Consider the following 16,864-nt stretch of genomic DNA (forward strand, 5'->3'; position numbering starts at 1 on the left):
GAAATCCACGAGAAGGAATACCATCAATATGCGGCGAAGCCGCGAAGGAGAGTGGATGACCGCGGCAGGTGCTAGGAGGGAGCGGTGGCTTCCGCCGCTCAAGGCAGCTCCCGACGCTGTGCTACTGCCAGGGCAGAGCCTCCCGTGGCCGTTCCGCCGATCGACGCAGACGGCAGCGTTCTCCCGCCGGCGCCAGCGCCCGCGGCGGAGACCGGACCGGAGCCAGCACTGCGTGTTGGACCGAGCCCTGAGTGAGAAGGAAGCCCAATTTTTAATCCATTGCACTAGACAAGAGGCTCCAAAAAAAAAAAACGGCTCTCTCACTCAGCGTCAAGACTCGCTCCCACTGCATGCCTGATGCATCGCCTCTACTCCACCACGCCGCCGATGTACTCCCGCATCCTCCTCCGCCGCTCCTGCACCTCGCATCCTTCACGCCGCTGGGATCCCGACGCCGCCCTTGCCGAGGCCACGGAGCGCGTCCGCGCCGGGACACTCAGCCCGGACGACGCGCACCACCTGTTCGACGAATTGCTGCACCAGGACACCCCGGCCCGCGCGCCCGTCCTGGACGGCTTCCTCGCCGCCCTCGCCCGCGCGCCGGACTCCTCCGCCTGCAGAGACGGCCGCGCACTCGCCGTGGCCCTCTTCAACCGCGTGTGCCTGGAAGCAGCCGGCGCCTCTCACAGCCTGCGCCTACAGCATCCTCATGGACTGCTGCTGCCGCGCGGGCCGCCCGGACCTGGGGCTCGCCTTCTTCGGCCGCCTCCTCAGGACGGGCCTCAAGACGAACGACATCCACGCCTACACCCTCATCAAGTGCCTCTGCGGCGCGAAACGGACCGTCGAGGCTGTCGACGTGCTGCTCCACAGGATGCCTGAACTCGGCTGTGCGCCTGATGTCCATTCGTACTCCCTCGTTCTGAAGATCCTATGTGACGATAGCAGGAGCCAGCGAGCGCTCGACCTGCTCCGGATGATGGCGAGACAAGGAGGTCGATGCACCCCCAACGTGGTGGCGTATAGCACCGTCATCCACGGCTTCTGTAAAGAAGGCAAAGTAAGTGAGGCATGCGATCTGTTCATTGAAATGGTGCGGCAACGGGTTAAGCCTAATGTGGTCACGTATACCTCGGTTATCGATGCGTTGTGCAAGGCCAGAGCAATGGATAAGGCAGAGTCGCTCCTTCGGCACATGGTTGATAGTGGTGTTCGACCCAACAACGTGACTTATAATTCCATGATTCGTGGATATTCCTCACTGGGCTTGTGGGAAGAGGCAGTTAAAATATTCAGAGAAATGACAAGACGGGGTGTTATACCAAATATTGCTACTTGCACCTTATTCATGGTATCCCTTTGCAAGCACGGAAGAAGCAAAAAAGCTGCAGAAATTGCCCTCGCGGTGATCGAAAGTGGAACGGCAGTGAGCGCTTCCACATACGGTGTAATTCTTGGAGGACTTTGTGGAGACAATTGCACTGATGAAGCAATCGCCCTGTTCCAGGAATTGGGTGCAACAAATGTGAAGCTCAATATTGCAACATTCAATACTATGATTAATGCAATGTACAGGGCTCGGAGAAGAGAAGAAGCTAGCGGTCTGTTTGCCGCGATACCTGCCAACGGATTGGTGCCTAATGCTTCTACTTATGAAATAATGATAACAAATCTTCTGAAACAAGGATCGATGGAAGAAGCTGATCAGATGTTTTCATCAATGGAGAAGAGTGGTTGTGCTCCGACCTCTGTTATGTTAAATGATATCATCAGAATGCTGTTGGAAAAAGGTGAGATCGTCAAGGCTGGAAATTATTTGGCTAAAGTTGACGGGAAGAGCATCTCACTTGAAGCTTCAACTAGTTTGTTGATGATGTCTCTGTTTTCGTGGAAAGGCAAATACCTGGAGCAAATAAAATCGCTTCCTGCAAGGTATCAGTTTTACACTTCAGCCAGCGACAGTTGAGTAGTTGATACATTGTGTATGAGTACAATTCCTAGGAAGTTATAGCTCATTAGTTCCTTGTCATCTGGCCCTCTTGCTGGTATAATAAATGCAAGATACTTGCTTGTAAAAAATCAGTCTTTCATTCTTTCATTGAGTTCATATATGTGTTTCTTTTAATCTTTGTTGGGTGAGGAAAGGTGGACCAAGTTGCATTTACAGTGATAATGGCTTCTGACTGTGAACAGGAAAGTTATGTATATACATGTGTTCTTTCCACAAGAAGCGTAGCGAATTCTAATACAATCTTTTCTACCATGTTTTATTCCAGCCAGATGAGATTGTTATAATCTCTCTAAAATAGTCACTTTCCTTCTATGTACTTTGTTCTTAATATCCGCTTAGCTGTTATGGTCTATAGTGGACTGAGGCTGCATCTTCGCATAAGTGATGTGTTTTTATTTCGATCCGCGTGTAGTCTGATGATTTCTGATATCCTGATTAAGTTCAGGTTAAGTTGCCTGGTTGGCCTGAGTAGAAAAACATGTTAGTTTATCAGATAGTGATTAAAACATAAATTCACAATATCCTCTTGTATAAACGAGCAGCAAAAGACTACTATTGCAAATTTTCTGATGCAGAAAGACTAAAGAACTATCGGAGGATAACTCTGGGTGTTCATTTCTTTTATCTATGATGTTTAAGCCAAAACAAGCGGCAGATCAATAGTGGGTGATGCTGCTAGATTAAGAAAAAGGTTGTTCCTGTTTAATGCAAAGGTAATGTGCCTGCTTAATTTTCTCTTCCTATAAAACAGGATTTGCAATTATGAAGATTTTTGTTCTTTTATTCTTTGATTTATCCTGATATTAGTAAAACCTCGCTCTGAAGGTTATGGACCCAAAAAGTTGGAGAGGAGAAGATACTCCCAAAATATGATGGCATCTGATACTATATAGTTGCAGGTGTAGAAAGCCTGTAAAAATCTCAACAAGATTATATGACGATGGTCAACATCACTACCGTTAAATCTAGTTATAAAGGTAAGCTTGCTTGATGCAAATTGATGGTAAATAGGACTTACTGTAGAGATTATTATTTAGCGATGTACTCTGCAATTATTTGCACTTGGTGTATATGCCAATATGAATATATATTTTGCTTTATCATTAGGGTTTCGTTGTAAACTTACTTCCTACTAATATGGCAGTGAAATGAAAAGACCATTAGGCCTGATCTTATTAAGTTTTAGAAATCTGATATTTATTTTGAACATGGGAAGAGATCATCTCCCATATCTTCCTGCAACTACATATTACTGCTGGACGGCAGCCACACTGATTTCAACGTCGACTATTTTTGTTACCAAAATCCTAGATTGTATAGAAAAACTATAGTACCTTATCTGAAGAAACCTTATTAACTCCCTAATAATTTTGTAATAAGTGATTGATAGGCACAGATGTTTTTTCGCATATCAGCCACTTAAAATTCACTCATCGAAGACATTGCTGCTCAGTAGGTGATACAAAGTGGTTGTGCAATATGGAGCAAAGGTGCTCATCTAGATCTTCTGATGATGACTTGTTCCCTAATCCAAGTACCCTACAACTAATCTATCTCAGCCTCTTAAATCTTTAGTTGTTCCTGATGTACTCCAATGACTTGAGTTGCCTTGATCCTACCATCAAACATAGTTTTAGCTATTTATAGTTGAGAATTTCGGATGAAACCTCGCCTGAATATATTCTATTTAGAATCAGATGTAGGCCAGTCAAGACCATTGCAAGTTGCAACTCATAAGCCTCGCCATTAAAGAATTAATTTTGTCGTACGCCTTACTTTAATGGTACTTCAACCCAACCGAAGCTTTGCAGCCATTCCATTATGTTCTGATTAATTTTCATGCATAAGATTGTGGCTAGGAATGAACATCTAAATATGCCCGTGAAATGGAACAGGGACAAGCAATATTATGCAGACAAGAACTATGTTTATCTTTTATTATCAAGTTTAGACTAGTACTGGCGAGGGGTCAAACATCTTAGCACACGCCACTTTATTTTTCACCGTTATATCGATCGGTCCATTGATGAAATAACGGTGATCCATCTATCTAGTACTAGAGCTCTTGTAGTCTTCTCAAAAGGGAAAGACGCGGCTGGACGGGGCGGTGGGGTAGTACGGCGGGACCTGCACATTACACATCGTTGGTAGGGTCGCGCAGCCGCAATCTTCCTCATCGCCTCGAACCGAGCTAGTTGTTGTGGTTGGATGAAGCTCTGGACCACCTGTTGTGGCTGTGGCTGGAAGAAGCCTTGATCCACCGTCGCTGCTGAGGTGGGAAGAATTGTTGTTGTTGTTGCATGATGATGGCCTGCACCATGCTATGTATGGCAGGGTACCGGAGCTGCTTGGGAATCTGCGCCAGCTGCTGGCAACATTGTTTCTGCACCACGTGGCAGCTGCTCTGTTGAAAGATCCACGGCCGAAGGAACGACACAATTGCCAGTGGTTTGCATTGCTGCACAAGGAACTCTCGGCACTGGTTCAACTCTTGTTGTAGAATTGGCTGGAAAGAGGGTTGTTGCTGCAGGGATGGTTGTTGTTGCTCGGGAAATTGTTGTTGTTCCTGCGGAAATGGTTGTTGTGGTCGCGGAAATGGTTGTTCTGGTTGAGGAAAGGGTTGTTGGGGTTGCGGGAATGGTTGTTGCGGTTGTGGAAATGATTCTTGGGGTTGGGGAAACAACGGAAATGGTTGTTGGGGTTGGGGAAACAGCGGAAATAGTTGTTGTGGTTGCGGAAATGGTTGTTCTGGTTGAGGAAAGGGTTGTTGGGTTTGCGGAAATGGTTGTTGGGGTTGTGGAAATGGTTGTTGCGGTTGTGGAAACGATTCTTGGGGTTGCGGAAACAACGGAAACGGTTGTTGGGGTTGCGGAAATGGTTGTTGGGATTGCGGAAACGGTTGTTGGGGTTGCGGAAATAGTGGAAACGGTTGTTGGGGTTGCGGAAATGGTTGTTGGGGTTGCGGAAACGGTTGTTGGGGTTGCGGAAATGGTTGTTGGGGTTGCGGAAACAGCGGAAGCGGTTGTTGGGGTTGCGGAAACAGCGGAAACGGTTGTTGGGGTTGCGGAAACGGTTGTTGGGGTTGCGAAAACAACGGAAATATTAGCTTCGGTTGCGGAAATGTTTGTTGAGGTTGCGAAAATGGTTGTTCGGGTTGATATTGACTTGTAGGGTCAAGCTGCACAGTAGCGTTGGCCATGGTTACCACCACGGTAAGGAGGGCAAGGATGAGGAAGGTCTTCATGATTGTTTTGTGTTGACTATTGCTTGCTTGGCTTTGATGTTTTTGCTCTCTAGGGGTGTGACGGATGGATGATGGAAGAGGATCTTCATGGTGTGGGTCTATTTATAGCTGTTGTGGCATGATTTCTTTTTTATCTTTCTATTTTATTTTCTTAAAAGTGCTTGGATGCTTATCTAACTTATCATTTCTCTATGTAGTGTTTGGTGACACTAAATACAAAAGTAGTTTTTGAATTGATCGTCAAAGATGTCTTGCTCTTGCATGTATCATGTGTCTCACATGAAAGCTTGATAATTGGCAATGACTCATGTTATTCGCTTTACATGTTAAACACTGATCTAGATAGCGTCATTTTCTAAAACTAAGTTTGTAATGTTCTACATGTTAACCATATTCACATGACTTGTGTGGAACTAATTTGTAATCTTGTATGTGATGTTAAGATAGATCAGACAAGTGATATGTCCGGTTGTCTCACACAAATGCTTGATAATTGGCAGTGACTCATCTTATCCACTTTACATGTCGAACACTGATCTAGATAGTAATTTCCGAAAATAAAGTTTGTAATGTTCTACATGTTAACCAATTTAACGTGGCTTGTGTGGAACTAATTTAGAATCTTGTATGTGTTGTTCAGATAGATCAAACTAGCAACGTGAAGGCGTGTCCTAGACTCTCTTTTCTTTTCTCTCTCTGGACTAATTGTGTAGTGTTGTACACGATGGTAAGATGAATTAGCAGACAAATTGATCACTTTTAGACTCTTTAAATAAATAAAAATTATGTCGATGAATGTTATGGTGTATGAGTTACTAACTATATTATACCCTATATCAAACCTGCAGGGATTTAATGAAACCTCAGCCATTATGTAACTACTCATGGTTTCTTTTCCTGGGGAGTTGCCACGTTTGGTTTTTTTCACTATAGATGGGAGATCGGTTATTGTTCCTTTTTTTCCTTTGCATGGTAATCTCGTGGTAACCGCCTTCTTCAGGTCAACAACATTGTGTCGTGGGCCTCCAATTTTCCTCTTTTATCGTCGGGCCCGGTTACTCATTGATCGTTGGTTGCTCTCCACTGCTCCATCCCTTCCTCTCGCTTTTCTCTGCGGTGGCGCGGCTTTTCTGGAAGCCTAATGTACCCATTTCTCTCCCCTGCCTCCTCTCGGTCTCCATCACTCCATCCCCATTTGCGCAGCCTTCCGCCATCAACCCTAAGGTTTGAGGTATGTTGAGTTTGCCGCCGGGCCTAGCCCCTTGATGTCTACGCACGCTTCTATTCCTATAGACAGTGTTGGGCCTCCAAGAGCAGAGGTTTGTAGAACAGCAGCAAGTTTCCCTTAAGTGAATCACCCAAGGTTTATCGAACTCAGGGAGGTAGAGGTCAAAGATACCCCTCTCAAGCAACCCTGCAATCACGATACAAGAAGTCTCTTGTGTCCCCAACACACCTAATACACTTGTCAGATGTATAGGTGCACTAGTTCGGCGAAGAGATAGTGAAATACAAGTGGTATGAATGAATATGAGCAGTAGTAACGGCGCCGAGAAAATAGCTTGCCGGCGTGCAGCTTGATGGTAGTAATATTGCGGGAAGTAAAGATGCAGTAGAACAGTAAATAAGCGATGATTGCAGTATTTGGAAACAAGGCCTAGGGATCATACTTTCACTAGTAGACACTCTCAACATTGATCACATAATAAAACCACTCTACACTCTCTTGTTGGATGACAAACACCACTAATTATGTAGGGCTACAAGAGCACCTCAATGCCGGAGTTAACAAGCTCCACAACATTCGATGTTCATATTTAAATAACCTTAGAGTGCATGATAGACCAACGCAATTATACCGAGTACTAACATAGCATGCACACTATCACCATCAAGCTATGAAAGGGGGAATAGATCACATCAATACCATCATAGTAATAGTTAACTTCATAATCTACAAGAGATCACAATCATAAACTACGCCAAGTACTACATGATGCACACACTGTCACCATTACATCATGGAGGAGGAATAGACTACTTTAATAACATCACTAGAGTAGCACATAGATTAATAGTGATATAAAGCACATTGCAATCATAAAGGAATATAAATAAGCACTTCACTATGCTATTCTGAATTACTCTCCGGCAAGATAACGAACTCTAATTCATCATGTAGGCAAACCTTAAAGATGTATTCCCAAGTACTAATAAACACCCCACGCCGTCACCGTGAGCATTCATAGGAGGTACTAACACACCATAATTTCATAGAGACATCCAACTCAAATCATAACTCAGTGAATAAGTATTCTGTGAAATATAGCCTAAGAGACCCACACGGTGCACACACTCGTCACCTTTACACACGTGGGACAAGGAGTCTCCGGAGATCACATAAGTAAAATCCACTTGAATAGCATAACGACATCTAGATTACAAAGCTCATCATATGGATCTCAATCATGTAAGGCAGCTCATGAGATCATTGTATTGAAGTACAGGGGAGAGAGATTAACCACATAGCTACCGGTACAGCCCTTAGCCTCGATGGAGAACTACTCCCTCCTCATGGGAGACAGCAGCGGTGATGAAGATGGCGGTGGTGTCGATGGAGATGCCTTCCGGGGGCACTTCCCCGTCCCGGCGGCATGCCGGAACAGAGACTTCAGTCCCCCAGATCTTGGCTTCGCGATGGCGGCGGCTCTGGAAGGTTTCTCGTACCGTGGCTTTTTCGTGTAGAGTTTTCGCGACGGAGTCCTTAAGTAGGCGGAAGGGCAGCCTCGGAGGGGCCCTGGTGGGGCCAGACAATAGGGGGCGCCCCCTTGGGCCGCGCCGCCACCATGTGTGGGGCCCACCTGGCTCTCCTCTGGCCCCTCTCCGGTGTTCTGGAAGCTTCGTGGAAATATAAGATCGTGGGCCTTGATTTCGTCCAATTCCGAGAATATTTTCTTACTAGGATTTCTGAAACCAAAAACAGCAGAAAACAGCAACTGGCACTTCGGCATCTCGTTAATAGGTTAGTTCCGGAAAATGCATCAAAACGATATAAAGTGTGAACAAAACATGTAGGTATTGTCATAAAACTAGCATGGAACATCAGAAATTATAGATACGTTTGAGACGTATCAAGCATCCCCAAGCTTAGTTCCTACTCGCCCTCGAGTAGGTAAACGATAACAAGAATAATTTTTGAAGTGACATGCTACTTACATAATCTTGATCATACTATTGTAAAGCATATGAGATGAATGCAGCGATTCGAAGCAATGGTGAAGATAATGAGTAAACAAATGAATCATATAGCAAAGACTTTTCATGAATAATACTTTCAAGACAAGCATCAATAAGTCTTGCATAAGAGTTACTCATAAAGCAATAAATTAAAAGTAAAGGCATTGAAGCAACACAAAGGAAGATATAAGTTTCAGCGGTTGCTTTCAACTTCAACATGTATATCTCATGGATAATTGTCAACACAAAGCAATATAACAAGTGCAATAGGTAAACATGTAAGAATCAATGCACATAGTTCACACAAGTGTTTGCTTCTAAGATAGAAAGAATGGGTAAACTGACTCAACATAAACTAAAAGAATGGCCCTTCGCAGAGGGAAGCATGGATTACTATTTTTGTGCTAGAGCTTTTCATTTTGAAAACATGAAACAATTTTGTCAACGGTAGTAATAAAGCATATGTGTTATGTATAAGATATCCAATAAGTTGCAAGCCTCATGCATAGTATACCAATAGTGCTCGCACCTTGTCCTAATTAGCTTGGATTAACATGGATTATCATTGCATAGCATATGTTTCAACCAAGTGTCACAAAGGGGTACCTCTATGCCGCCTGTACAAAGGTCTAAGGAGAAAGCTCGCATTGGATTTCTCGCTTTTGATTATTCTCAACTTAGACATCCATACCGGGACAACATAGACAACAGATAATGGACTCCTCTTTAATGCATAAGCATTCAATAACAGTTAAAATTCTCATAAGAGATTGAGGATTAATTGTCCAAACTGAAACTTCCACCATGAATCATGGCTTTAGTTAGCCGCCCAATGTTCTTCTCTAACGATATGCATACTCAAACCATTTGATCATGAAAAAATCACCCTTACTTCAGACAAGACGAACATGCATAGCAACTCACATGATATTTAACAAAGGTAAAATAGTTGATGGCGTCCCCAGAGACATGGTTACCGCTCAACAAGCAACTTATTAAGAAATAAGATACATAGCTACATATTCTTCACCACAATAGTTTTTAAGGCTATTTTCCCATGAGCTATATATTGCAAAGACAAAGAATAGAATTTTAAAGGTAGCACTCAAGTAATGTACTTTGGAATGGTAGAGAAATACCATGTAGTAGGTAGGTATGGTGGACACAAATGGCATAGTTTTTGGCTCAAGGATTTGGATGCACGAGAAGAATTCCTCTCAATACAAGGCTAGGCTAGCAAGGTTGTTTGAAGCAAACTCAAGTATAAAACGGTACAGCAAGACTCACATATGAACACATTGCAAGCATTATAAGACTTTACATTGTCTTCCTTGTTGTTCAAACACCTTAACCAGAAAATATCTAGACTCTAGAGACCAATCATGCAAACCAAATTTTAACAATCTCTATGAAGTTCTTCATTAATAGGTGCAAAGTACATGATGCAAGAGCTTAAACATGATCTATATGAGCACAACAATTGCCAAGTATCAAATTATTCAAGACATTATACCAATTACCACATGAAGCATTTTCTGTTTCCAACCATATAACAATGAACAAAGCAGTTTCAACCTTCGCCATGAACATTAAAAAGTAAAGCTAAGAACACATGTGTTCATACGAAACAGCGGAGCGTGTCTCTCTCCCACACAAGCATGAATTTATTCAAACACAAACAAAAATAAAAACACATAGACGCTCCAAGTAAAGCACATAAGATGTGATGGAATAAAAATATAGTTTCACTAGAGGAACCTGATAATGTTATCGATTAACAAGGGGATGCCTTGGGCATCCCCAAGCTTAGATGGGCATCCCCAAGCTTAGATGCTTGAGTCTTCTTGAAATATGCAGGGATGAACCACGGGGGCATCCCCAAGCTTAGACTTTTCACTCTTCTTGATCATATTGTATCATCCTCCTCTCTTGACCCTTGAAAACTTCCTCCACACCAAACTCAAAACAAACTCATTAGAGGGTTAGTGCATAATCAAAAATTCACATATTCAGAGGTGACACAATCATTCTTAACACTTTTGGACATTGCACAAAGCTACTGAAAGTTAATGGAACAAAGAAATCCATTCAACACAGCAAAAGAGGCAATGCGAAATAAAAGACAGAATCTGTCAAAACAGAACAGTCCGTAAAGACGAATTTTTAGAGGCACCAGACTTGCTCAGATGAAAATTTTCAAATTGAATGAAAGTTGCGTACATATATGAGGATCACTCACGTAAATTGGCAGATTTTTCTGAGTTACCTACAGAGAACCCTGCCCAAATTCGTGATAGCAAGAAATCCGTTTCTGCGCAGTAATCCAAATCTAGTATTGACTTTACTATCAAAGACTTTACTTGGCACAACAATGCAATAAAATAAAGATAAGGAGAGGTTGCTACAGTAGTAAAAACTTACAAGACTCAAATATAAAACAAAATTGCTGTAGTAAAATAAAAACATGGGTTATCTCCCAAGAAGTGCTTTCTTTATAGCCATTATAAGATGGGCTCAGCAGTTTTAATGATGCACTCCCAAGAAATAAGAGTTGAAGCAAAAGAGAGCGTCAAGAAGCAAATTCAAAACAAATTTAAGCCTAACCCACTTCCTATGAAAAGGAATCTTGTAAATAAACAAATTCATGAAGCATAATGCAACAAGCATAGAAAGATAAAACAAGTGTAACTTCAAAAATTTCAGCATATAGAGAGGTGTTTTAGTACCATGCAAATTTCTACAACCATATTTTCCTCTCTCATAATAATTTTCAGTAGCTTCATGAGCAAACTCAACAATATAACTATGAAACGAAACATTCTTATCATGAGTCTCATGCATAAAATTATTACTGCTCCCAACATAAGCATAGTCATTCTTATTAATTGTAGTGGGAGCAAATCCAACAAAGTAGCTATCATTATTATTCTCATCATCAAATATAGGAGGCATAGTATAATCATAATAAACTTTATCCTCCATAGTAGGCGGCACCAGAATACCACTATCATTATAATCATCATAAATAGGAGGCAAAGTATCATCAAAGAAAATTTTCTCCTCAATGCTTGGGGGACTAAAAATATCATGCTCATCAAAACCAGCCTCCCCAAGCTTAAATTCTACCATAGCGTTAGCAACAATGTTGTTCAAAGCATTCATACTAATAACATTGGCATTATCATGAATATAAAGTTACATAGGTTTTTTAATTTTCTCTTCAAACACATCATGTCCTAATTCAAGATAAAGTTCATAAAGATCTCTCATATTTTTGTTGTTTTCCATTATGCCTTACTAGTGTAAACAAGAAACCAAAAGATGCAATTGCAGGATCTAAAGGAAATAGCTTCGAGCACTCACACACCGGCAACAAGACTAAGAAATAGCTTAGTAGTCGGAGGATGTGAATACCTTTTACCTTACCTCCCCGGCAACGGCACCAGAAAATAGCTTGATGTCTACGCACGCTTCTATTCCTGTACATAGTGTTGGGCCTCCAAGAGCAGAGGTTTGTAGAACAGCAGCAAGTTTCCCTTAAGTGAATCACCCAAGGTTTATCGAACTCAGGGAGGTAGAGGTCAAAGATACCCCTCTCAAGCAACCCTGCAATCACGATACAAGAAGTCTCTTGTGTCCCCAACACACCTAATACACTTGTCGGATGTATAGGTGCACTAGTTCGGCGAAGAGATAGTGAAATACAAGTGGTATGAATGAATATGAGCAGTAGTAACGGCGCGAGAAAATAGCTTGTCTGGCGTGCAGTTGATGGTAGTAATATTGCAGGAAGTAAAGATGCAGTAGAACAGTAAATACGCGATGATTGCAGTATTTGGAAACAAGGCCTAGGGATCATACTTTCACTAGTGGACACTCTCAACATTGATCACATAATAAAACCACTCTACACTCTCTTCTTGGATGACAAACACCACTAATTGTGTAGGGCTACAAGAGCACCTCAATGCCGGAGTTAACAAGCTCCACAACATTCTATGTTCATATTTAAATAACCTTAGAGTGCATGATAGACCAACGCAATTATACCGAGTACTAACATAGCATGCACACTCGTCACCATCAAGCTATGAAAGGGGGAATAGATCACATCAATACCATCATAGTAATAGTTAACTTCATAATCTACAAGAGATCACAATCATAAACTACGCCAAGTACTACATGATGCACACACTCGTCACCATTACATCATGGAGGAGGAATAGACTACTTTAATAACATCACTAGAGTAGCACATAGATTAATAGTTATATAAAGCACATTGCAATCATAAAGGAATATAAATAAGCACTTCACTATGCTATTCCGAATTACTCTACGGCAAGATAACGAACTCTAATTCATCATGTAGGAAAACCTTAAAGATGTATTCTCAAGTACTAATAAACACCCCACGCCGTCACCTGTGAGCATTCATAGGAGGTACTAACACACCACAATTTCATAGAGACATCCAACTCAAATCATAACTCAGTGAATAAGTATTCTGTGAAATATAGCCTAAGAGAGCCACACGGTGTACACACTGTCACCTTTACACACGTGGGACAAGGAGTCTCCGGAGATCACATAAGTAAAATCCACTTGAATAGCATAACGACATCTAGATTACAAAGCTCATCATATGGATCTCAATCATGTAAGGCAGCTCATGAGATCATTGTATTGAAGTACAGGGGAGAGAGATTAACCACATAGCTACCGGTACAACCCTTAGCCTCGATGGAGAACTACTCCCTCCTCATGGGAGACAGCAGCGGTGATGAAGATGGCGGTGGTGTCGATGGAGATGCCTTCCGGGGGCACTTCCCCGTCCCGGCGGCGTGCCGGAACAGAGACTTCTGTCCCCGAGATCTTGGCTTCACGATGGTGGCGGCTCTGGAAGGTTTCTCGTACCGTGGCTTTTTCGTGTAGAGTTTTCGCGACGGAGTCCTTAAGTAGGCGGAAGGGCAGCCTCGGAGGGGCCCTGGCGGGGCCAGACAATAGGGGGGCGCGCCCCCCCTTGGGTCGCGCCGCCACCATGTGTGGGGCCCACCTGGCTCTCCTCTGGCCCCTCTCCGGTGTTCTGGAAGCTTCGTGGAAATATAAGATCGTGGGCCTTGATTTCGTCCAATTCCGAGAATATTTCCTTACTAGGATTTCTGAAACCAAAAACAGCATAAAACAGCAACTGGCACTTCGGCATCTCGTTAATAGGTTAGTTCCGGAAAATGCATCAAAACGATATAGAGTGTGAACAAAACATGTAGGTATTGTCATAAAACTAGCATGGAACATCAGAAATTATAGATACGTTTGAGACGTATCACCCCTCCATTCCTTCCTCTCCTCGCTGCGCTGGGCCGCGCTGACGGGAGAAGCCCGATTGGCATTGTCGGTCGTTCTCTCTCCCCCGTTCGGTGGTGGATGGCGCGGGATGACCACATCGGGTAGTGGTGTTGCGCTGGTGTAGGGAGCGGTAGATTGATGGCGAGCGCTGGCGGTGGAGTGGTGGGCGTTGGTCTTCAACGTGGAGATTTTACTAGACGTGGCACCCGTGGTTAAGGCATCCTCAACGTTTATTGTTTATAGAGACTGACATGTGGGACCCGTGAGCTAGCAGCGTCGACAACGTTTTAAAGGCGGCAGGAGATCGAAAGAAAAAATAAGCGAAAAATCAGTTGGTAGACAAAATCCAAGAAAAGAAATATTTACCATTCTGAGAGGATGACATGCGGGACCCATGAGGCAGCATCATCCTCAACGATTCCAAGGCGGCAGGGAATCAAAAGAAAAAAAGGAAATAGCTAGAAATTAATTAGGGGTCTAAATAACTCCATCAAAGGAAACTTTTATTGTTCATAGAGGATGACATGTGGGACCGACCTGCCAACAGCGTCCTCATCGTTTCAAAGGGGGCAGGAGATCAAAAGAAAAAGGCAAATAGCCAGAAATCAGGGGTCAAAAATAACTCCAAGAAAGGAAACTTTTATTATTCGTAGAGGATGACATGCGGGACCCATGAGCCAGCAGCTTACTCAACGTTTCAAAGGCGGCATGAGATCGAAAGAAAAAGGCAAGTGACAAAATATCAGGAGCGAAAGATAATCCAAGAAAAGAAACTTTATTGTACATAGAGGATGACATGCGGGTCCCATTTAGCAGCAGCGGTCTCAACGTTTCAAATGAGGCTTGAGATCAAAAGAAAATGAAAGTTGATTGTACATAGAGGATGACATGCGGGTCCCATGAGTCAGCAGCTTACTCAACGTTTCCAAGGCGGCAGGGAATCAAAAGAAAAAGGAAGGACATAGCCAAAAATCAGAGGGTGAAAAAAATCCAAGAAAAGGAACTTTTATAGTACATAGAGGATGACATGCGGGTCCCATGAGCCAGCAGGTTCCTCAACTTTTCAAAGGTGGCATGAGATCGAAAGAAAAAGGCAAGTGGCCAAATATCAAGAGCCAAAAATACTAATCCAAGAAATGTAATTTTTATTGTACATAGAGGATGACATGCGGGTCCTATTTTGCAGCAGCGGTGATAAGGGGTGGCCCGATCTTCTCAGTAGGCAACGGTGGTGATGATGATCACGGGGTGATTGCAGCCGAGGTAACTTGATGAAGTGGATGATAACTTGTATGACGCAACGAGATCTCTCGATTGGTCCTTGTCGCCAATGCAACAGCTCTCAACCCTGCAAGATGTTCGCAACTCCACACACTTGCGCACGTATCCGTCGACCACGAAGCGGTAAGTTGCAACCTTCTAATTCCCAATGGAACAGCAGATTACACAAGACTTTCAGATCTACACAATATCAAGCAATATGGTGTAGGGAATTCAATAGTTTTGCAGAGCAAACAACTAAGAATAAGGGTTTATCTTAAATGTGGTCTAAAGCAGCTAGGGGGGCGTCCTGGGCACTTATATAGGCGTCCGGGACGACTTCTGGTCGAAAAGATACAAGAATAACCGACCCAGAATAGATCTGGTCGAGACAGACTCGGACACGGCCGGTCTGGGTGCCGGTCGACCGGGCCTGGGACCGGGCTGGCCGGTTCAAACCGGGCCAGGGACCGGGTTGCAACCGGGCGGGCGAAGTGTCGCGCAGTAACCCTCCCGGTTGGCATCAGCGTGGCGTCCGGTCGGCGCCGGGGTGGATCCGGCCTGCCGCCTGGTTGGACCGGGCCAGGGACCAGGCGCGCCGGCGTGGCGGCCGGTCTGACCGGGTGCTGGGCCGGCCTGGACTTCGTCTTCTCTTCTCGCGCATGCCTCCCGCTTCTCCCTCGCGCGACCTTGATATATCTTCATGTCCAACTCCTTGTCTAGCTCCACGTCCATCTTCACGTCCAGCTGCTCCTCTCCTCCTCGTGCGATGCTTGTCTCCTCTTCATACCTGATTATACACAAGTAATAGGACTTAGGTAGTATAAAGTTCGGATCAATCAAAGTATCATTTAGGAACAAGTTCACCTATTGTTTAAGTAGCTTCGCACGAGCTCTTGTAATAGGTACAATCCGAACTTCATTGGAGTTGAGCTTCACAGCAGGTTCATCTTCATTTGGTAATGACGGAGGTGGTAGTTTGCTAGGGATGTCCTCATCATCTCCCCCCCCCCCGCTTCAAAAGGCGTCGACCTCGACGCTCCAAGGTCTTCTCCGTCATATGGTGTCAAATCAGCAACATTGAAAGTATTACTGACACCAAACTCATCAAGTGGAAGATCTATCGAGTATGCATTATCATTGATCTTGGCAAGCACTTTGTAAGGACCAACACCACGAGGAAGCAACTTGGACTTCCGTAGCTTCGGGAACCTATCCTTGCGAAAATGTACCCAGACCATATCACCAGGCTTGAACAACATCTTCTTACGCTTCTTGTTCATCCTTGCAGCATTGCTCTTGCCTTTCTTCTCTATCAACTCTTTAGTCTTCACATGGATCTTTCGCACAAAATCTACCCTCTTGGATGCCCCCATATTAACTCTCTCATGTATGGGCAAAGACAACAAGTCAAATTGAGTAATGGGTTTGAAACCATACACCACCTCAAAAGGACACAACTCCGTGGTAGAATGTACCGCCCTGTTGTAAGCAAACTCCAAATGCGGTAAACACTCTTCCCACTCCTTCAGGTTCTTCTTGATCATGGATCTCAACAGTTGTGACAATGTTCTATTCACCACTTCAGTTTGTCCATCAGTTTGGGGATGACAAGTAGTACTGAAAAGTAGCTTCGTCCCCAGCTTTCTCCACAACGTCTTCCAGAAGTAGCTAATAAACTTCACGTCACGATCAGAAACAATAGTCTTCGGGACTCCATGTAGTCGTACAACCTCCCTGAAAAACAGGTTAGCAATATG

The 16,864-nt window shown here is 43.7% G+C and overlaps 1 pseudogene; it reads right to left on the reverse strand.

Annotated features, from left to right (window-relative positions):
* Positions 1–4,087: 4,087 nt before the first annotated feature.
* On the reverse strand, positions 4,088–5,255 carry LOC124672371 (annotated as a pseudogene).
* Between the last annotated feature and the right edge of the window lie 11,609 nt (positions 5,256–16,864).

This window comes from Lolium rigidum, chromosome 7 (assembly GCF_022539505.1).
Source record: "Lolium rigidum isolate FL_2022 chromosome 7, APGP_CSIRO_Lrig_0.1, whole genome shotgun sequence".
NCBI lineage: Eukaryota > Viridiplantae > Streptophyta > Magnoliopsida > Poales > Poaceae > Lolium > Lolium rigidum.